Here is a 23,162-nt window from a genome sequence, read left to right on the forward strand (position 1 = left end):
AATAATTATAGGTAAATGCACTTCACATAAATGAATCTTAATTTTTGTTCATCAAACCGCGCCTCAAAAACTTATGTTACAGTTACAAAGATTATATATCTGGGGACAGAGGCGTAGCTGGGCCAAACTGCGCCCAGTGCACAGAGTGTTTTTTCCACCACCCCGCCCCCCCCCGTGGCGCCCCCCCCGGGGCACACACACACACACACCACCACCCTTCCTACACTTACCTACATTCCTTTTCTTTTTGTAGTACTTATTGAGGCTGAAAAACGTGGCCTATTTACAGTTCAAGGAGAAAGCTGCCTGACGAACTATACTTCCCAGGAGACCTTGTGAGCCCCAAGGTCTCCTGGGAACTGCAGTTCCTCAGGCAGTTTTTCCCCTGAACTGTAACTAGGTCGCTTTTTTCAGCCTCAAAGAATAATAAAACTAAAATCCTGAAAGTTGATAAACTGGGAAGGTTATTATATTTATTGACGATAGCTCTTGAGAAAGAGGTCAGGGGCGATTTTGTGCCAATACCCCAATTAAGCCTGGTGCCAGCGATGCGCACCCCTCCCTTGGCCCTCCGCCACTGTCTGGGGACAACATGATGCCCAGCAATCTGTTTCCTGGCTTTCATCTGCTCCTTGAATCTATGGTATAAAATCCAGTGGATGCAGCAGAGAATTCCAGACTTTCAAGTTGATCCCTATCAGCTGACTGACCAGTGAAACATTCAGCTTTGCCAGCAGGCACATTGCAGAACTGCAAGTTGGTTTGGAAGTAGACACAGACCTTCTTCCTTGAAAATCTTCCTTTGTAGGAAAAAAACCAAGTTGTTTCTCTGACCCAAAGCAAAGAGCTGACCCCAGCTTCCTATCATCTCCTTGGCATAGGAAATTTATAAAAAGACTAGCGTGGCCCGGCCACGCGTTGCTGTGGCTTATTGTAGTTAAATGGGAAAGGAACAGTAGCAGCAAATCAATTGCAGAGGCCAGAAATGTGCTCATGCAAACACGCAGCCTGATGCTGTGCGATCTCAGTGATGCGTGTGCCCGCATTCCTTGGGTGGGGGGAATGGAAAGGCACCCCTCCCACACATCTAGGCTGGCTGGTCATGATCCTTTACCTGGGAGTAAGTCTGGTTGGTGGCAATGGGTGTCGCTTCTGAGGAAACCCTCTGAGGGGCGAGACGCAGCCATTCAAAGTATGTCACGGTTGCTGTACTGAGCTTACTCCTGGGTAATGCGTGCCTGGTTTTCTTAACTGTAACCGCAGTATTCAGGGGATCTAGGGTGCCTGGCCCCTCCCTCCCATCCCTTGCATGTCGCCCCTCACTCTCTTCCCTCCCTCACTTCTCTTCCCTTGCATGCCACCCCTCCCCCCTTGCATGTCACCCCTCCCCCTCCCTCCCTTCCCTTTTTCTCTGCTAGGGTGGGTGGGGCATATCAAGATGCTGGGCCACCTGCCTCCCCTCCCTTGCATGCCACCCCTCACTGTCTCCCCTCCCTCACATCTCTTCCCTTGCATGCCTCCCCCTCCGTCCCTTTCCTCTCCCTCCCTCTCTTCCCTTGCATGCCACCCAGTGGTGGGATCCAAAAATTTTAGTAAAAGGTTCCCATGGTGGTGGGATTCAAACTGTGGCGTAGCGCCAATGGGGCTGGGCGGAGCACAACAGGGGCGTGGCCGGGTATTCCAGGGGTGGGGCATTCCTGGACGGGGCTGTGGCGGGAAACGAATGCATGTAGCCGCAGGCTGCCACGCACGCCAGTGCACCTCCTGCTAGACTGCTTCAAGTTCTGCGTGCTACTGCTGAGAGGAGGGGCGTAACTAAGGCAAAAATCACATGGCAAAATCACCAATTAGTAACCCCCTCTCGGCACACACAAATAATTAGTAACCTACTCTTGGGAACATGTGAGAACCTTCTGGATCCCACCTCTGATGCCACCCCTCCCTCTCAGTGGCAGTGGCGTAGGAGGTTAAGAGCTCGTGTATCTAATCTGGAGGAACCGGGTTTGATTCCCAGCTCTGCCGCCTGAGCTGTGGAGGCTTATCTGGGGAATTCAGATTAGCCTGTCCACTCCCACACACATCAGCTGGGTGACCTTGGCCTAGTCACAGCTTCTCGGAGCTCTCTCAGCCCCACCTACCTCACAGGGTGTTTGTTGTGAGGGGGGAAGGCCAAGGAGATTGTAAGCCCCTCTGAGTCTCCTGCAGGAGAGAAAGGGGGGATATAAATCCAAACTCTTCTTCTTCTTCTCCCTCCCTTCCCTCTCCCTCGTGTGTAGGTGTGTATGTGTTTCACTTCGACTGGAGTTACTGCCTATGTGCTGTTTCCACTGCTGATATCTGGCCATCTGAGTGAACATTCTAAGCAGCACGAACATTCTAAGGGTGACAGTTACACACAGGCAGCTGCATGTCCTTCACCATTGAGCACCAGGAAAAAGGCGTTTTACCTGGGCCAGGTGTGAAATTTCAGGTATGTGAACATCTAAAAACACTCTCGCCTGGCTGACTATAGTGACTGGGAATTTTCAGAGGAATTGGACCAGCAGTTACTGAGGTATACTGTCATCAACAAAAACACTGTTAGCTTTATATATATATAGATTCCAATAGGTTCCTTCTTTGGGTACTGCCTATTCAGAAACATGCTTACATTTGAAAACAGGGTTGCATTTACCCATAGTTGTTGTTCATCAAGGGGTCTTCTATGCAAGCACAGACTGGGACTGTGCAGACCACCTATGGAAAAGATTTGCAGACCTCTCTTGAACAACCCTTGCTTACTTTGGTGTTTTCCCACCAATACCATCACATGACCAGAAGAAGAGGTGCTATTCAGTTCTCTCCAGGTAAGTGCTGAAGACCCCAAAAAACTAAAGTTCCAGAGAGTTCACAGCAGGACAAGATGAAGGTATGCCTGCACTGAAGGCCATTCGATTAGCAACAGCTAATACATAAATGCAACCCTTTTCATAGTAGTGGCCTCTGTACAGTGCCACAGCGAGAGACTAACAAGTCTAATATGTAAAGGAGGTGGATATGAAGCTCCCAAAGTAAGAAACCATGAAGGACAACCTTCCTAACATTTGTTTAGTTTCGCATATTGACATTCACCCAGAGGTGCTTATAAAAAGGCAGGGAGCTTTCTACAAGTGCCCCAACTCAAATACATACAGCAACCTGGTAAAAAGAACCAGAATTCTGATGGAGAGAGCTGTGATACATAAAGGCCACTGAACCGTAATGCACTCAAGACAGTGTGTGATAGCCTCTACCAATTCACAAATAAAGGTTGTATGAAGATCCTGTTCTTCTTAAGCCTGAAAAACCAAGGCCCACTCTGCACGGGCCAAAAACACCACCCTAGCCACAGTACAAACACCATTCCAGGGGACCACTTCGCATGGCTGCTGCTTCCAAAATGAGGCAGCATCGTGCTTTCCCCCCAACCGGTGGAGAAATGGTGTTTTTAAACTCACTCAATGACACCGTTTCGCACCCGGTGCCAAGCAAATGGCAGCGGGTGGGAGGCGCCGCTTTTAGGTGAGTCCTGTTCTTTAAAAACTTACTTTCTTGCCCTGCGCAGCTCCGCATGGACGAGGAGACACACCCACACTGCCCTCCGACTCCCGAGGTGTCGCCGTGGCCGTGGGGATGTGTTTTCTTTTCCCTGTGGAGCTGCACAGGGTGAAAAGGTAAATTTTTAAAAAACAGGACACGCCTCCATGTGGAGGCACCTCTGCGGGCTGCGGCAGCTCTGAGGCCACACAGATGGAAGTGTGGATTGGCCCCAGGGCTCCGTCACTATCATGTATACCGGTGTGCAGCCAGTTCACTGGCCCCAATACAAAGTTGGGTCCCTACCAGACAAAACCTCAAGAATACTCACATTCAGCAGTGGCAGGGAGGATTTCAACTGAATGCTGGACTCCAATTAAATGAACTTCAACTGAATGCTGGAGCTCTCCTCCCTCCCCCTTCCAAGGCTATGTGGGTAGCTTGAGCTCCTGTCCACAAGGGCAAAAAGCTAAATCATGTTCAGCTGGAATACCAAGGGACCAGTTTGGAGCAAAGGTGAAGAGGATGTCTAGGTGTGATCTCATTATACCAGTCATCTATCCGCTCATCCAATGAGTCACTGGAGGGTATCGGATTCTGCAGAGGATTCCAGAACCCAATTGTATCTATCAGTCTCTGCAGGTGAGCATAAATCTGTATGTTGTCCAAGTGGGGAGGAGCTGGAAAACTCAGAGAATAGTGGTCTGATCATGACACTCTAACCTTACAGAACAGATGAACACCCATGCCCAGCAGAAATATCAGATTCAGCGTGTGGCATTCTTGATGTGTGAAACCTGATAACAATCTGGGAGAGTCCCAGTTCTGCCATGGATGACACCAAATCCAAAGCCATTGTACATGAGGCAACATCAGCACATTGAAGTCTCTGGATCCCCAGGACTATTAACCTGAGATATGTCAACCCAATGTGACACAGCCCCCACCATGCCCAACAGAGTAGCGGCTGGTGCTCTAGGCAACTGGTACACAGCTGAAATTTCACACCTGTAAGTAGGCATAGGCAAGCAGCATCTTTAAAGAAGATTTGCCATATTTACAGATTTTCAGAAACAAATGAGGTGGTGGAAAACATGTTTGAGCAAGTGCTAAACCAGTTGTTCATGTTCTTCTCTCTCCAGTCATTGGTGGCTCATTGGTGTGAGGGCTGAAGCTGAGCCCAGGAAAACACTCCCCAGCTGGCAGCGAATTACAAACATTATACAACGCTCAATTGAGCAATGGTGGGCCAGTGGAGCAGGGACAGGTGGCTCCCAGGCAACAGGTTGGTGGTGTAAGGGCTGACGCCGAATCCTGGTCGGTAGTGGGACATGTACATTGACATTATTCAAGTAAACAACGACTGTAGCTGGCAAGTGGAGCAGGAACAAGTGACTTCCAGGCAGTGGGTCGGTGGTGCCAGAGCCGATGTCGAACCCAGAGAGATGCTTCCCGGCAGGCAGCGAACTATAAACTTTAACAATACTCGAGTACATAATGCCCACGGTGGACAAACAGAGTGGGAGCAAATAGCTTCTGAGATATCCAACACACCAGCTGGCGAAGAATTAAGCAGTGGGGGGTAGTGGCAGAAACAGGCTGTTCTGGGGGAGGGAGGGCAATGGCCTTTTCAATTTGGGCTTTGCACCAATTTTCTTTTTGTGTTGTTTTAGTTAGTAATTTATAGGAGCGAAGGTTAGGGGTAGTTAGTTTCCTCCTTCGTATATTATTAGGGAGGGTAAGTTAGATAGGTGTAGCCAGCTCTTTAGGAGGAAATCGAGTAGTATTGTTAGGTTATTTTCTTTACAGCAGTTATAGTGAAGTGTAGAGTAGTTTGTAGCTCTATTGTTAGTGTGTTGTTTTAGTGTTAATGTATTAACACATATTGTTAATATGTTACTGTGCTGAGATATTGATGTATTGTTGCTGTATTGTTAATGTATTGATATATTGCTAATGTACTGAATTGTTAATGTATTGATATAGTGCTGCTGTTATTGTAACTGGCTAACACTAGGTTTGATGTGTTAAGTTGCCATCTGAAACTTTGTTTTATTTTATAGTTTTATGTATGTTATTTTACAAGTTTGTATTCTATTTAATGTATACTGTTATATTATGTTTTTTTTGCCGCCCTGGGCAGGGTATAAATCTAAAAATGAATGAACAAACGGACTAATTAATTAATTAATGAGTTGTGGTGTTTCTTAATATAAATATTTTGCATGAGTTTTATTTCTGTGATTTAAAGTGAAGACATATAAAGTGAAGGTATGTGGAGTAAGGCGTTAGGGGGAGCTGAATATGTGATTGAAGTGTGTTCTAATTTGACTGTTGTTATAACCCAGGGGACAGAGTTGCCAACTTGTTAAAGAAAAAATTGTTCAGTGTGTCAGGAGGAAAGGAGTTGTGGGTAAAATGTGTAGAATTTGAAACAAATTTGTGTTCTTTGTGAAAGTTGGCAAGTTAGGAAATTAAGCTTTGTGGGAGTTATCAACCTAAGTGGCAAGTGAGGAAATAAGCCTTTGTGTCTAGGTCTATTTAAGGAACTTTACCTACTTGAAAAACAGTATCTATCTGAAACTTTTATGGTTATGAACTTTACTGAAACCATTGGGATGTTCTACTTCTAAATAAACTCTATGTTTAAGAGAAAACAACTGTTTCACTTAGAACAAATATTCTTATTTTCAGCATACAGTCACTTCCATATGTTGACCATTCTGTTATTCTACTAAATATAACAGGCAGCCCAATCCAGAGGGAAACTGAAAGGAGGGAAACTGAAAAACCCTCCTGCCACACGAATAGCTCCATGAGCTACACAGGCTTACGCAACTCCTGGAAACACCCCTGGCACATTGCTCTGGTATGCTCTACCACGCTGCCGTAGCTTTCATGTGGGAGGGCACTTCTTAGTATGGTTTCAGCAGAGCTGTATGGCATCTACCGCCAGTGTCTTTGCTGTCCCTACCAGTGTGCCTACCACCTAAGCTGGTGGGGTGGGCAAACACACCAGCGAGGGCCTGCACAGCTCCCACAAGCTGTTTCATTCCCCCACCAGGATTGGGCTCTAGGCCATCTTCTCCATTAGGTCAAAAGAAGAGTTCGAAGGCAAGAGCGTTTGATGGCAGCAAAAATAAATATGAAACTCTATGGAAAGCAAGGACACATGTCCTCTCAGAACACTGCGGAGACGTGCTTTTGCAGGAGTTACATATAAAGGGCTTCAGAAAAGAAACAAAACGTTACACATATGCTTTTACGTATTTTGCTATACTTACTTTTTATTAGTAACAGTGCATAGCAAAGGAACATCCCACTGCGTAAATAATGTTCCTTCATACTCTAAGTATATCTAGACAAAAAGAAGAAAATTTAAGCCACAACAATACACAATTGATAATTATAAAATACCAAATTATAATTTTGAAGCCATATTAGAGTTTTATGCAATTATTGTATACAACAGAAACATAATAAATTATAAAGTTGTTTATCTCACTAAGGCATTAAGCATCTTTATTCACCACTGCAAATTTTTCTCCCTTGGAACTTTCCGGACTGCCTTCAAACAAGTTCTTCACTCCTAGGATTGATGCCAAAGCAATATAAAACTATGGGATTTATGCAGTTAGCTTGTGAGCCCTAACCTGAATAGCTGCAGGCTAGCCTGATCTAATCAGATCTCAGATGTGAAACAGGGTCAGGCTGGCTAGTATTTGGATGGGAGGCCTCCAAGGAATATCAGGGCTGTAACATGGAGGCATACAATGGCAAACCACCTCTGAAAATCTCTTGCCTTGGAAATCCCATCAAGGGTCACTACAAATCAGTTGTGACTTGGTGGCAAAAAAAGTTTGTGAAACCAGGATTCATCCTAATACTAATGACTGCATCCTGATTTGTCTTGGCAAATCCTGGTTTCTGCATCTTACTCCCTTCCTTCCTCTCTAACCAGCTGGTATCCCCACCTACTCGCCAACTGAGGGCAAAGCCTTCCAGCAAGCAATTATTTCTAGCCCATTCGCACAGTCCTGCTCCCTCGCCGTTTTATTCAAAAAGAATTGCTCATTTAGCAATTCTCTAATAAAGCAGTGTGGAACAAATAGTACGTTGCAGTCACTTCATAGCCACAACCAGTGTGAAGTGTTGACCGCAAACGGTATTTTTGGCATGGCTGCAACGCTCTTTATTGCCTGTGCAGAAGGGGCCATAGATAATTACGGGAACACCATTTGTGTTATTTTGTCTGACAAGTGGGGTTCTGTGAAAAAGTTACCTGATGAATAGAAACCTGTAAGATTCACAATATAAACCATAGATACCTATAGGAACACCATTTGTTGTTGATTAACCTATATAAAACGTAATGGGCTGTAAATAATGTGAGGGTTGTTTACTGACTGCTGAAGAAGAGCCAATTAGATCGAAACACATCAGATCTTTTTAGATTTTCTGTGTTACATTCTGAGATACTGTGTATTTGATTTTAACAAATGAGGCTTTGTGGTTATTTGTGAAATATTTTATAATATTTTATGTTTCTAGGTATAAATGTATATTTTCTATTGAGATTTTCATGTATAGTGTTTTATTGTTAATATAGCACAGTACAATTATACACACACACACACACTCACTTTTAGACCTCAACCTTTTTTGGTTCCTAGCTCGTTTTTCAGTTTGGGTTTGGATTTTCTTCCTTTTTCTTGGCTGCTTAATTTTCCTATAGCACTCATCTAAAACCATGGACAGCAGTGGCGAAGCCACCAGGGGACAGGGGGTGCGCGACACACTGGGCACACCATTTCGAGTCATGTGGGGGGCAGAAAAATCCCCCTCCCCACGGCCCTTCCCCCACAGCGCCCCCCCACTTACTTTTAGGAATGGAGCAGGCCAGAAGCCTGTCTGTGTTGCCTGGGCCTGGTGGGAACTACATTTCCCAGGGGCTCCTGGGAAATGTAGTTACCACTAGGCCCAGGCAACGCAGGCAGGCTTCTGGCCTTCTTCTCTGGCCTGCTCCTTTCCTAAAAGTAAGTGGGGTGGGGTGCGCGGGGGGCACCACGGGGAGGGGGCAGGGGGTACCGCGGGGGGGGGGGCACAAAAGCCAGAGTGTGCATCGGGCGCACTCTGGTCTAGCTATGGCTCTGATGGAGAGGATGGTAGCACATCCTCCAAGTGTAAAGCCCCTCTCTGACTATACACCTCTAACTGTGTCAAGCAGACAACTGGTTTCACTTTATATCTTGTATTAATAGTAGACAAAACGGAGGGTGCCTTCTCAATGTCAGTCTGTCACTCAATATCCAGAATCCTTTGTTTTAAGATCCACTTTGCTGGATCATATCCCATAGATTACAGCTGATAAAGTGAGAAACCTTGAGTGATTTCGCACTTGAGAATTGACATAGAGTCGACTCATCAGGCTGAAAGACACGACCTATGTCAATCCCCTCATAACTTCCCACAGCAGCCAAGGTTGTCCTGCCAGAGCTGAGTTCAGAGCGCGGGATCACCTCGGCATGTCATTCGCTCGTCGTGCCTGATTGGCTGCTGCGTTCGAGTGGGAACGCGAACATGCGTCCCTTTTTTCCAATTTTTTTAACATGACAACTACGTAGCGTTGACGTCACAATGCAATGTGCGTACCAAGGCACAATTTGCGTAGTTTCTTACACTCGTAGCTTTCATTTCCATTTCACGCGGGAAACGCATCTTTTGATCCTCTTGTCAGAACTGTCAGTTATGGATCCTGAGGTGGAGCAACTGCTGGCCATGACTCAACTGTGCTCAGCTGTCAGCAGTCAGATCAAAATGGCAACTTCCCCTCCAAAATGACAAACATTTATAATGTGCCACCCAAAAGGAGGGAGGGATGAGGTGCAATTGATTGGGTGAAACGGTGCTGTGAAGGAAAAATGTTGCCGTTTCGTTGCTATGAGCGGTGTGCAATCTGCCCTTTGTTACTACAAATGGTCGTCAGTGTAATATGGAAGCGGGGGAAAATGGCGCGCTTTTTGCCGTCGAGAGTCTTCCATTCTGCGCATGCCCAAAACATTAGTCTGTGATTGGCTGAACGGGCGAATCGACCTGACGAAGATTCCCCACTCCCATCAGCTTTGTTTGAGTTAAACCTAGCTTCGCCAGTTTACCCCACCTCGGAGGTAGAGTCGAAAACTGAATGGCAGAACGGAGCAAAGCAGGACAAACCCACGTCGGATTCACCGGATGTGGGGAGAACTTGGGTTGAACATAGGTCGAACTTGAGTTCACACGGTGAGTGCGAAATCACCCCTAGAATTGCCAGTTTGCTCAAGACCATCCTTTGCCACAATGATTAAAAGGTGTTGGAAAACAGCAACGAAATCAGACTTGTGGAAAATAGCAGATCTCAATAGCCTATGGAAGTGAAGCATATCTTGGCTTCTAGTCTGAGCAGCCTGGTCTCTAGCCATAGCATAGGATTTGGCACACATCTGGGGACTTGTAACTTTGCTCTTAAAAACTGCAACTGAACTCACTCCAAAAGAATAAGGAGAGAAGATGATGGATTTAAGATGGTCCTATATAACAGTTGAACAAGAACTTTTGCTTGAAATAATTTCCCCAACAGATTTTAGTAGATCTGCTCTGGAAACCACCTCCCACTCATTTCTTGTGTCCAGACAACCATTGGTAGGGATAGAGTTAAATACTATAGGTTGAACTGACTCCTCAGTCCGCACCTCTATAGCAGTAGCTGCAATAACTCTTGAGGAAATGGGAGGGTGGAGTATGAGTTCTAACAGTTTCTACTTCTTCCAACTGCACACGTTCATTTCCAAGGCCGGGGAGTGGGGGGGGTGGGGAGGAATCACTCACCACATCAGACAAAAGCATATAATCTATTCTTAATTATTTCTCCAGTTTGGTAGTAGCTGGTGAGTCCAGGTTAGGGTGTCTTCTAGCGAATTTTTTTATTGTTCCCTTTTTTCTTTATACCTGAAAGTATGTTTTTAGTTCTCCTTCCTTCTTTCAATAAAGACAATCTTTCTTCTTTTGCTGAGTTTTCTGATATTTTCCACTGGCCTCCTCAGCTGGTACAGCAGTAACAGGCAGGCAGGCAGGCCTACTTTATTTGTTGCATCTTATCGTGTCAACAGAATTGGGATTTGCAGGCTGGATACATGTAGTATAAGGGCATTCAGACTCCTATCCATATAATTCCCTATGCTCTATTAGCCACATTTTACTCATCTGGGAAGAATACTGTGCTGTGTTTGGACCTTCCAGGTTGTATATAGGAGGGTTGGGCAACATTACAGCATGACCATATGTAGGTTAAATCTGTTCATGTATGGCTGATGGGGCATTGCTAGTTTCTATCTTATGACTGGCATGTGTTCATTATATTTCCATTGATTCTAGCAGCATTTCTATGATTTAATAAATAACGTGATATTCATTTTTGGTTTTGGTTTTGGGAGTACACAGTAGTCTCACTAAATAATGATGATGCTATGCGAGCATTACAAAACAACTGGTACAGTAGTATACAGGACACTTCTTAGTGCCCCAACTACCATCAATTCCATGTCTGGATACAGTTTCACACTATTATGTCTCATCCATTTGTCCACATAATTCCAACCACAGGATCAATCATCAATACATAATACAAAGTTGGAACTGCAGTGTTCATTGCAATAACACAACATTATTTGGGGGGTGGGAAGTAGCAATGCCAATTAAGGCAGACAGTTTTCATAATATTCTGTCTGATCATAAGCACTTACAGTAGTTCTTGTGGACAAGATAAAATAGTACCCAGAACTAGTCTTATATCTGAAATTAAGATAAAGAAAACTTTAGTCTTTTCCCAATGTGCTTACAATTGCAGCCAGCATTCCACAAGAGAGCAACCAGTCATGTACATGAAGCAAACTATGTTTCAATACAGTATTTCACAATAAAGTCTTGGCTTCCTTTTACTGCTTTCACAAATTTCTCAGGGTTCTCCTAGTAATGATTCATAAATCATGGTATATACAGTTGGTTCTGGGTTCTCTGCCCTATGTGAAACATGAGTTGTGGGCCTTCCTCAATAACTGCAGTTTAATTTAGTGTAATTAGATTTATATACTGCTCTTCCCATCATTGGCTCAGGGCAGTTCCCAACAGTTCGATAAAACAATTTAAAACATAATCTAAAACCTGATGGCAACTAAACCACAGTATAAAACTAACCTGCAGAAGGGAAGTAAAGGTTGATGACAAAAAGGGAAGCCAAAATGGCGAAAAACTACAGCTGCTATGCATCTTAAAGATACAATAGATTTTATAAGAAAGGTGGAGGGACTGTTTATACCAGAATATGTGGTACTGTTAAGTATGGATGTGGGTGCTTTGTACACCAATATTCCACACAAAGAGGCAAGGCAAGTAGCTGAGGAAGCCCTGTCCAAATGTCCTGATAAAAATCCACCTATGCATTTTTGTTACAATTATTAGATTTAGTTTTAGAAAATAATTATTTTAGGTTTGATGAACAATATCATTGAAAGAGACATGGCATTTTGATGGGGTTACCCAGAGGAACTGGTTAGCCACCATGTAAGACAGGATGATGGCCGCCCTAGATAGACATTGGTCTAATTCAGCAGGATTCTTAGGTTCTAATGCATATGAAGACGTAATCGCAATGATATGCATGGGCCCCCCAAAAGTGCACAGAATCAGGTGATATTACCTGGTAAGTGTGCTTAGGATTGTATAAAATAAAAATATAATGACATCTTAAAGATTAGTCATATTTATTTCAATATGATATTTTGCAGGCCACAGACCCACTGCCATATAGATTTTAGGATTGCAGCCATGCAGCAGAATTTATGGTTGACACCTTTCCTGGCCACGACCCAGTATTTTTGAAAGGTGGGCTGAACAATATGGGGCTTTTACCCAACTGGGCTTCTGATTGGCTATGCAGATCATAAGCACTTACAGTAGTTCTTGTGGACAAGATAAATTAACATTGTTTTGGCAGCATCTGTAATCAGAGTTGTCTTTAATCTCTCTGTGTCTGCTTTCCCTGTATATTTTTAAAATTATCCCTTTTCCCTCCACTTTGACATCCTCTGTCGGCTTGGCTCTACCTTCTACAGCAGCCATGGAGTGGAGTTTTACCCTGTGTCAGAATTCCAATGGCGCCCATAGGTGGGGGGGGCCGAACTCAGAGAGATTAGCGAGGTCTACTCTTAAATATGTAAATCAGGGCCATCACCTTTAAAAAGGAAAAAAAAAAACGTTACTAGATTAAAAGCCCAGGCTGCTTAACGCTTTCGACGCTTAAAGCCGGCAAGACGTCCCCTCTACTTTTAAAACAGTTCTTTTCCGAGCGGCCATGACTCCCATTCCCCGGGTCCTCCTCTCTGCCAGGCAGTTCCCATCGCCACCCTTCACCTCCACACTGCCAGGCAGCCGTTCAGCCACAGGCAAAGCAATAGGATCCCAGCACCCCCAAGCGGGGACGAAAAGGGCGCCATCCGTCTCGCCCGGCGACCACCGGCCACCCGCCAACTGCCATCCGCAACCGTCGCCGACGTCCCAGCCAATAGCCGCGCAGAGAGTCAACCCGCGGCAAGCGCCCGTTGCAGCTCCTCACTGAATGGCCCGCATCCTTCTACTGCGTCCAACCGCTCCATTGCCCACGGCTGTTCTTATCGGAGCGTTCCGAATCTTGCCGCACAATACCCTGGGAAATGTAGTCCCGGGCGGAAACCCATGCGGTTGCGATCTGTTCATTCTATGCAGATGAGGGGCGGGTCTAGTGCCCGGCTTCGGAGGAGAATATGACTGGGAGGCCGGTAGGCGGCGAGAGCTGCTGGATGCGGTAACAGCATCCTCTGCACGAGAGGAAGGAGGCGCTGCTGGCGGACTCGGGTGCGCCGCTTTCTCCTCGGTCTCTCGCATGTGTCCTGAGACCCGTAGGGGAACCGTTGCCTGCGGGAGCCATGTCTGAAACCGGCTCCTCGTCCGCCCCCATCCCGAACGGTGAGGGCTCCTCCCGGCACCCTGGCAACAAGGTGACCGTAGTTCTTGGGGCTCAATGGGGTGACGAGGACAAAGGGAAAAATGGTGGATCTGCTGGCAGCGCTTAAGAGATCTGGGAAAGACTTTTCACAGTTCTCCCAACAAGCTTACCTTTGGCAGAAAAACAGTAGAAGTCGGATATCCCGAAGAATGTTTCGAGCCCCCCCCCCCTTCAAAATAATAGATCACAGTAAGTCCAAGCAAAAACCCACAAATCCAACAATCTCTTGTTGTCCTGTGGAGTAAACGCATGGATCCAATTTTTTTTCCTAGTGAAAAACACCATGGGTTTGAAGCACAAATCTTATGATCCTCAAGACTTTTATATGAAGTTCACCAAAGCTAACTGTTATCTTATATCATATGCAGAAAATAGAAAAAGTTATAGTGCTTTTTGTTGTTGCTGCCATGAAAAAACACGAATCTAAAGCCTAGCCTGTCATAAAGTGACCCAAAGTCCAAAATCAAATCTCAGGTAATATTTCTGTGCAGAGACTGCCGCATTAAAAAAAAAATCACATTCAGCGCTTAGTGGTGCCATATTAGTGAAGAAACGTGTATATGAGGTGTGGATTGTCATACATCATCAAGGATAATATTAGAAGGATAATATTAAATATTTTATGTAAGCTGTAACAGAAACCAAACGGGGGAAGGAAAGGATTCCCCTTTCACAAGTTTCAAGCCCAGGGAGTTATCACCTCCGGTATTATTCCTTATTGACTTTAAGAACCTCCCTCAAAATCAGCACTAGAGCCCATATCACCTTACAGCTCCACAACAAAAGGTTTTATTTAAAATAAACAGTAACATCAAACATTTCTTTAGTAGGGTTGAGGAACACATAAAAAAAGAACAGAAGTACGCATTGTCATTCAGACTGGTATTTAGGCTATCAAATGGTCCTATGACTGACAGTGAGGTGTTTGGGTCCCTGCCTAGAATCCCTGTGTCTACTGGCTTAAACCAAGAAGGGTCACAGCTGCTCTCCTCAGGAAGCTGGTATTCCACTTCAAATTGATCAGTCTCCCTCAGGTGCTTCCCTGCAGCCATGTCTAGGAGACCTTCCCTTAAGGAAGAGTTAACAAGACCCCAAAGACACATTCTTAGGGTCACCCTAATTTTATATATTCAGTAACCCTGACAGGTTTTCAGGCTCAGACCTCTTTTCTGGAGTCTCCCTCACTCCAACTCTCCCCAGAGAAAAAGGACCCCACAGCACTCCAGCTGCCTCTTTTTCTCCTCTCAGGCAATTTCCCCCAGCCAATCAGGACTGGGCAGGACTTAACTATTTCAGTACAGTCTCTCACTGGAAACCACTTCCCACATATGGGTATTTGTCACATATGTCCCATCCTAAAAGGACATTGCATAGTTGAGGCGTCAACAAACCTCAACGAAGCAATGGGGAGGCTCATTCCCAGTGGTGGGATTAAAATAATTTAACAATTGATTGTTTAACAAGCACCATTTTAACAACCGGTTCTGCCGAAGTGGTGCGAACCTGCTGAATCCCACCACTGCTCATTCCAATAACATACAGTATAGATATACAGTGGAACCTCGGTTTTCATTGGTAATCCGTCTGAAAAGAATTGCTGAAAACCGAAACCGATGAAAATCGAGGCAAACTTTTCCGTAGGAATCAATGTAAATCCAATTAATCCGTTCTAGGCCCTCCCAAAAACATACAAAAACCACATTTTTTTGGTGAATAAACATAGTGTTTAATGCTGAAAACAGTAACAAACAATAACGCTAGGGCCAGCTTCAGAGCCAGTGGACCAATGTCGCACCAGAAAGCTGCCCAAAGAGGTCTGTTTCTGACACCTCTTTAAGATTTGTCTGAAATGGGGCAAGACATTGTCATTAAACAAGTTGCAGACATGGCCTGCAACAGCTTTGTCCGGGTGATTTTTCTCTACAAACCCCTGCACCTTACTGCAAATCGATGAAAGCCAAGGCAAATCGATGAAAGCCAAGACAAATTTTTCACTGAAAAAATCGATGAAAACCGAAACCGGTGAAATTCAAAGGCAATGAAAACTGAGGTTCCACTGTATATAACACATTAGTTAAATGTTTCATTTACTTATACTCTAAACAGTTAATATTAATGCAAAACATCAAACACTTACCATTATCTCAACAGATTATCTCAGCAGATTATCTCAACACATTCCTTTCTCACTGACACAGCGTGTAACAGACTTCCCTCTGTGATACACCTCTGAAGATGCCAGCCACACATGCAGACGAAAAGTTAGGAAAAAGATCCACCAGACCACTGCCACACAGTCCGGAAAACACACCACAACCACTTATCATTATATTTGTTTGCATTAATAACTTACCGTTACAATGGTTTTTTCTGTAGTTCGACAAAGCGGTTGTTAATCCCACCACTGTTTTTGCCCTTTAACCCTTTAAAATGCGACTCCTGCACTGAAGAGGGCGGCGCTCGATGTGAGCCAAGCAAGGATGGGAGCTCCGTAAAAGCGGGCGTGGAGCCGTCCCTTAGGAGGGACGTCTCCTGACATTCTTCCACAGGGCTGTTTTTGCGTGTTGGACTTCTCCTGAGAGGGCAATTGTGGGCTAGGATCTGGCGCACCCTTTCAGCCAAACTCTGCTCTCCTCCTCCTGATCCGAGTTGGGAAGCCACTTGGGCATGGCCGCTGCTGTTGCCGGGTTCCCATTTCTGGCAGTCAGCAGGCGACAAGAGACGCTTGCAGGTGGATCAGGCAGGAGGGAGCCCTCAGCCTTGTGACCCTTTCTGGAATCAATGCGGGTATTTGGGATTCAGATGGAAAGGACTGGGAGTTTGCAAAACTCTGAGCTATCCTCTATCTTACATTTTATTTGGAGGAGAAGACGGCAGTAGTTGAGGGGAAAGTGGGTGGTTAAAGTGAGATTTCGGCCACTTTACAGATTTTGTTTGCTCACGTCTGTGTCCTTCCTCTCTCCAAGAAGCGAGGACATGGGCCTTTCCCCACTTCCCTTAAGCCCCGCGCTACTCGAGGAGAGTAGCGCGGGGTTCCTCGGCACTCCCCACTGAGAGGGGCTGGCTTAGCGCAGTTCCCTGAAGCTGCTATTGTCGCGTCTTTCCCAGCGTGCATATCCTGCGCGGCACTCTTCTCAACGGCGCCTTTTGATGGCCCCGCGCAGAGCGCGGGGTCGTGGGGACGGCCGGGCGCACGCCTGGGATGCTGCGTGCTGAGAGCAGCGCACGGCATAGAGGGGAAGGACGAAAAGGGAGCAGGTCCGAAGGGAAGAGAGGGGAAAGGGGAATCGCTGCTGTCTCCTAATGCTAGTTGTACCAGTGTTACTGGTCCAGTCATGTTCTGCATCCATCATTTTCTGCATTTCCACAGGACCAATCCAGAGCTCCTTGCTGCTGGTTGAAATCTTTAGGAGCAGAATCAAGCTTTCAACATAATCAGGTTTCACTTCTCTCCGCTCCTTCCTCCGGTGGGGGGTGCTGAGAGGAGGAGCGGAAACAACAGAGATCAAGCGCACCAAAGATGCGTTTTCTGGTATTGGTATGCGGGGGGGGGGGGGGGGGTTGCTAGCTGCCTGCCCTCTCACAACTTATTTCTAGCTCGTTTATTTCTTCTTAAAAGTTGCTAGTCAGAAAAAAAAGCAAATGTATCACGGCGGGGTTAGCGAGGGCGGCAACATTAAAACACATAATGAGGGGGGAGAGGATGGGGGAAGCCTGGTGTTGTTAGCCCCATGTGTCCTTGCTGACACTGAAAGGGAGCCAAGTGACATTTGCATTTCCCTAGCTGCATTTTGTGTCTTATATATGTGTGTGTGTATGTATATATATGTGTGTGTATATATATGTGTGTATGTATATATATATGTGTTTGTGTGTGTGTGTGTATATGTGTGTGTGTATATGTGTATGTATGTATGCGTATATATGTATGTATGTATGTATGTATGTATGTATGTATGTATGTATGCATGCATGCATGTATATGTATATGTATGTATGTATATGTATGTATGTATGTATGTATATGTATGTATATGTATGTATGTATATGTATATATGTGTATGTGTATGTGTATGTATGTGTATGTATGTGTATGTATGTATATGTATGTATATGTGTATATATGTATATATATGTATGTGTATGTGTATATATATATATGTATGTGTATGTGTATGTGTGTATGTATGTATGTATGTATGTATGTATGTATGTATGTATGTATGTATGTATGTATGTATGTATGTATGTATGTATGTATGTATGTATGTCTCTCTCCCCAGGGGCGTAACGAGGCAAACTGGAGCCCTGGGCAAAACCTGAGTTGGAGGCCCCCCCCCATGGGTGGCCACTCCACCATGACCAAAATTTTTTTTTGCACCAGGACATTGATGCCTGCAGGGGGTGCATTTTTAGACATATCAGCACCAAAGTTTCAGCGTATCATCAGGCAACTGTCCTTATGCTACCACCCAAATTTGGTGAGGTTTGGTTCAAGGAGTCCAAAGTTATGGACTCCCAAAGGGGGTGCCCCATCCCCCATTGTTTCCAATGGGAGCTAATAGGAGATGGGGACTACAGCTTTGAGGGTCCATAACTTTGCCCCCCCTGAACCAAACTGCACCAAACCTGGGGGATATCATCAGGGCAGTCTCCTGATGAGACCATGAAAGTTTTGAGACTGCGCATTCAGAAATGTGCCCCCACCCCAGCCTGCAACCGCCATTGACAGCAATGCAGAAAACTCAATGCAGAACAAAGATCCTTGGGCAAATTTCTGGGATGTTCCTGCAGGTGTTGCATTTTTGGACGTATCAGCACCAAAATGTCAGGATATCATCTGGAGACTGTCATGATGGCACCCCCCAAATTTGGTGCAGTTTGGTTTTGGGGGTCCAAAGTTATGGACCCTCAAAGGGGTGCCCCATCCCCCATTCTTTGCTTCACATTGCCAGGAAGCAGTGCTAATGGGTATTTAGCAATGGTATAGGCTCACATATGTATTTGGAAGAAAAAAGGGCAATATAATCTGGTTTTGTCAAATATGGGGACCAACTAATACTAGGGGAAAGCTACACAGCCTTCTGCCCCTTGTTCTTCCAGACCTCACCCAAAGATCCTCCAGTGCAGTACTCTGGAGTGCCCTGTTGCATATTGCCTTTAGAGAAGGTGCATCCATCAGGAGTAAGATTTTAGTCAAAATTACGGACTTGGTTAACTTGGGTGAACTTTGTATCCAATCCAGCTGGAAGGGGAGATACTCTGGGCTCAGTGTATTCTGAAGTGGAGCAGACAATGCAGATTAGGAGCCACAAGGTCAACAGCAATTAGACGTATTGCTATGCCCTTTCCAGCTATTTATAAATATGATGATACTCAGGGCCTATAATATTGTACATCTGCCAGCTGTCTCAGACTTGCTCCTGCAAGCATTCATCCTTGCTGTTCATGCTGGACTTGTCTGGGCTGCCAGGCAAACACTTCACCTCCTGTCCAGTAGGGCCCTGCATGTTCTCCTCCTATACTGTTCCTGAGGCTCTGGTGAGGAGGGAGGTCAGCAGACTGGCCCCTGGCTTTCCACAGCCGGCTCAAAGCTGGAGGGCTGGGGTGTGTGTGTGTGTGTGTGTGTTACATTATCTAAAGCAGGTGCCATGAATCCTGAACTAAGGAGTAAACACTGGAATTCAAACTCCAATTATCTCTTCTATGGTCATCATGGCCTTGGACAGCTAGGCCTCAGGAGCTGCCAGCTGTACCTGATAAGGAATGGAGATAGAGAGACCCATTTTACTCTTACAAAAATCCTTGGCAAAAATGGCTGCTCTTATGCTAAATTAATACATGAAATTTGGCAAAATACATATTCTTCTCAGTCTCTATGGCCCCTTCCATCTCTGTGGTTCTGTTTTTATGCCAGGGCCTTAAAGCTTGATCTGCTTTTGCAGGGCTGTCCATGCCATAGAGATTGATGTAATATGTGGTTTGATGCCATCTAAGAACAGGTTTCCTGTTGTTGGTATCCATGACTCAGTGATAGAATATACCCAAAGAAAGTCCCAAGTTTAGTTTTTGGCATCTCCAGTTAAATTATCTTCAGTAGCAACTATTAGCAAACAACCTTTCCCTGCCCAAGATTCTGGAGAACTCTTGGTATTGACCTAATTAAAACTAGTGGCATGACTTGATAGGCCATTGTGTTACCGCTGCCCTGGTAACATAAAGTGATTTATAGGAGCGATTTCAAGTGATTTCAGCTCGTGGCAGCAAGGCAAGGAGAAAAGGTGCAGGAGACCAGAATTTCTTCGAAAGCAGGGAGGTTCTTTATTGGCAAGTGATTTCTTGGCACAGCCCAGCAAAAAGGAACCCCCATGGCTGTGCATCAGCCCCTTATATACATTTCCCCAGTAACCCAGGAAAGGGGGTATAGGGCAGTCCCAACCCCCATAGTGCAAAAACTAGGAAGGGGGCGGTCTCCTTCCATCTAATACAGAGAAAATATCCTAGAACACCAAAGAGAGAAAACAATCCTTTTGCAAATGCTGATGAGATCAAATCCCAGAAGAAAAGGTTGCACCTTCTTGCCTGAGGTGGTTCCTTGAGAGTGTTAGGCGCTTTCTGCACGGCGGAAAGGGTGCCTCTCCACCGGCCGAAATTATGCCGGTGGAGGGGAGGGGGCCATTCGCATGGGAGCGTGCAAGCGGCCCCTGCAGAGGCCAGCATAGAATTGGTGGCTCCACACGGAGCTGCCTCTTCTGCTTCCCCCCCCCCACTCACCTCATCCTCCAGCATCAGTCTGGAGGGCTGCAGGTACCCGCCCATGCTGCCCTCCAACCTCCAGGGGTCGGAGGGCAGCGTGAGCGGGTCTCAGCAGCCCTCCAAACCAATGCTGGAGGACGAGGTGAGTGGGAGGGATGGGAAAGCAGTGTCTTCGGTGCGGTGCTCTTCTCACCGTGCCAATGGGAAGGCGGCGCTTTCCAAAAACCTCCCTCGGGAAGGGAGGTGGAAAGCAGCGCCTTCACGCTGCTCAGGGCTGCACAGGACGGCGCTGCTGCATTGCAGCAGTGCTGCATGTGCGAACAGCTCCCCAGGGACCGGTGTTTTTCTGTCCCTGGGCCACTGTTTTTGGCCCTGTGTGGAAAGGGCCTTAGACAAATACAAGTTTAAATGATCCAATGGATTCTTGGATCCTGAAAGTAAGAATGTGAACAGTCCAATGAGCTTCTGGATCCTGAGAGCAAAACTTCAAACAGTCCAATACAGGGTGACATCTTCCAACAGTCAATCCACACCCTGAGTTCATCCTTTGTTAGTCAAAAGGCCCTTTTGTTGGTGAAGATGGGATTACCTGGGTGTTGGCCCAAACTGAATACCAGGACTAACTTCCTTGGGCCTTAATATCAGCTGCTACAAGCTATTGCTTTTACTAACAGACACAAATATCTAAAATGAAATTTCTAAATTAAACATTAGATGCAATCCTACAGAACTTACAATATATTATAAGAGCACAAACAAGAATATCCTAAACTAACATTAATAAACCTTAAATCAACTGAAAAACTTAGCTAAGATAGAAGCCTAAACTTTGGGCAAACAATAAATCCAACACTGAGGGTTTACATTAAATCTTAAAAAGGGATAAAAGCAAGAGGAAAACCATGTGAGACATTAACACACTCATATATTCACGTTCTTTCCAGGCCTTATAGAGACTTTTGTGTGACACCAGTCTCTTTGCTCTGGTCCTTAGCCAGTGTAGTTTAGTGATAGGCTCAGGAAAATATTTTTTCTATTTTCCTGGCAGTAACAATCGCATATGTTCAGGATTGGCCAGTTTATGGAAATGCTGAATCTACTGACATCACAACTATTGTTAGTGTTATCTTGGTTATATGTATGGCTGGCAAGAAAATCTGAATTCTACAATCCAGTGACATAGGTATAGATTTTTAATGGGGGGGGGTTTCGTGGGTGTGGCCACACCTCCCCAAGCCCCACCCCCATCCCCAGTGCTTATAAAAGCAGCTCTCCAAGGCCAGGGACGGCAGACTCCCTGCCCCCCCCCGCACAGACTGGGGTCCCAGCTAGCAGCCAGCAGTCCTTTCTCCCTCCAGGCAGAGGGGTAGCTAGGGAAAATGGAGCCTGGTGCAAAATCTGAGGTTTCTGCCCCCCCACCCCCATGGGCAGCTGCTGTGATGCTGGAATCCACCGCCAAACAGCATCACTTTTAATGGTGTTTAAATTAGAGAGCCCAGATTCTCTTTTTAAATACATCTTAAAGGGAGAATCTGGGGTCCCCAGTTAAAACAACATTGAAAGTGATGCTGTTTTGGGGTGGATTATCCCTCACCCTGAAGCAGCATCACTTTCAATATTTAAACTGGAGACCTCAGATTCTCCCTTTAAATCCATGCTGAAGGGGGTGGATTTAAAAGGAGAATCTGGGGAAATTTGGGGGGTGCCTGCTGTCAGGGGTACAATTGTTAAGCTAGCAGCACCAAACTTTCAGGGTATCTTTAGGAGACTCTCCTGATGATACCACCCAGGTTTGGTGAAGTTTGGTTCAGAGGGTCCAAAGTTATGGACCCTCAAAAGTGTAGCCCCATCCCCTATTAGCTCCCATTGGAAACAATGGGAAATGGGGCACCCCCTTTGGGAGTCCATAGCTTTTGATCCCTTGAACTAACGTTCACCAAACATGGGTGGTATCAGCAGGAGACTATCCTGATGATGCCACCTAGGTTTAGTGAAGTTTGATTCAGGGGGTCCAAAGATATGGACTCCAAAAGGGTAGCCCCATCTACTATTAGCTCCCATTGGAAACAATGGGGGATGGGGGCACCCCTTTTGGGGGTCCATAACTTTGGCTGGTATCACCAAACTTGGCTGGTATCATCAGGAGTGTCGCCTGACCATAGTCTGAAATTTTGGTGCCGCTAGCCTAAAAATGCACCCCCTGTAGGCCAAAAACAAAAAAACACTTAAAAATACAAAAAAAACCCACAAACAGGGGGCGGAGCTTCAGACATGCAATGTGGAGGGGGGTTGAACCCAAGAACCCCACCCTTACCTATGTCCTTGCTACAATCCCTGCATTAGGCTAATGTATACAGTTTTTCTTTCTGTATTCTCCCTTTACTCCCAGAATCTGTAATTTGTTTCCATGTAGATAAAGTGAAAGACAACCTAGATCTAGCAACTGGCCAGTGAACCAAGAACTAATGAATAATTGCTCCAACCCACTGTAAGCAGGAGAGGATCAGTTTGCCACAAATAGATGTAAACGCTTGGTTACAACTTACATTCTTCTCTTCTGTGTCTAATGTTTTAGTTTAACCCAGATTGCAAGGACTCAGTGTGCTTTGTTTCTATACAATATCTAAAATTTAGACACTCTGTGTAATGCCATGAAACTTGCAGCTGATTTATGGCTGACTTACAGTGACCCCAGCTCTGGATTTTCAAGGCAAGTGAGATGCAGAGCTGGTTTGTCATTGCCTTCCTCTGTAGAGATTTCCTGGGTGGGTTCCT

The 23,162-nt window shown here is 45.5% G+C and overlaps 1 long non-coding RNA gene across 1 annotated transcript; it reads right to left on the bottom strand.

Moving 5' to 3' along the window:
* Window positions 1-6,812: 6,812 nt before the first annotated feature.
* LOC125438831 lies at window positions 6,813-13,635 on the bottom strand. Its single transcript, XR_007245427.1, has 2 exons — window positions 13,000-13,635; window positions 6,813-6,913 (listed from the first exon to the last, which is right to left on the bottom strand). It is a non-coding gene; the product is annotated as an uncharacterized LOC125438831 (long non-coding RNA).
* Window positions 13,636-23,162: the final 9,527 nt, after the last annotated feature.

The sequence above is a fragment of the Sphaerodactylus townsendi genome, linkage group LG01 (assembly GCF_021028975.2).
Source record: "Sphaerodactylus townsendi isolate TG3544 linkage group LG01, MPM_Stown_v2.3, whole genome shotgun sequence".
NCBI classification, from domain to species: domain Eukaryota; kingdom Metazoa; phylum Chordata; class Lepidosauria; order Squamata; family Sphaerodactylidae; genus Sphaerodactylus; species Sphaerodactylus townsendi.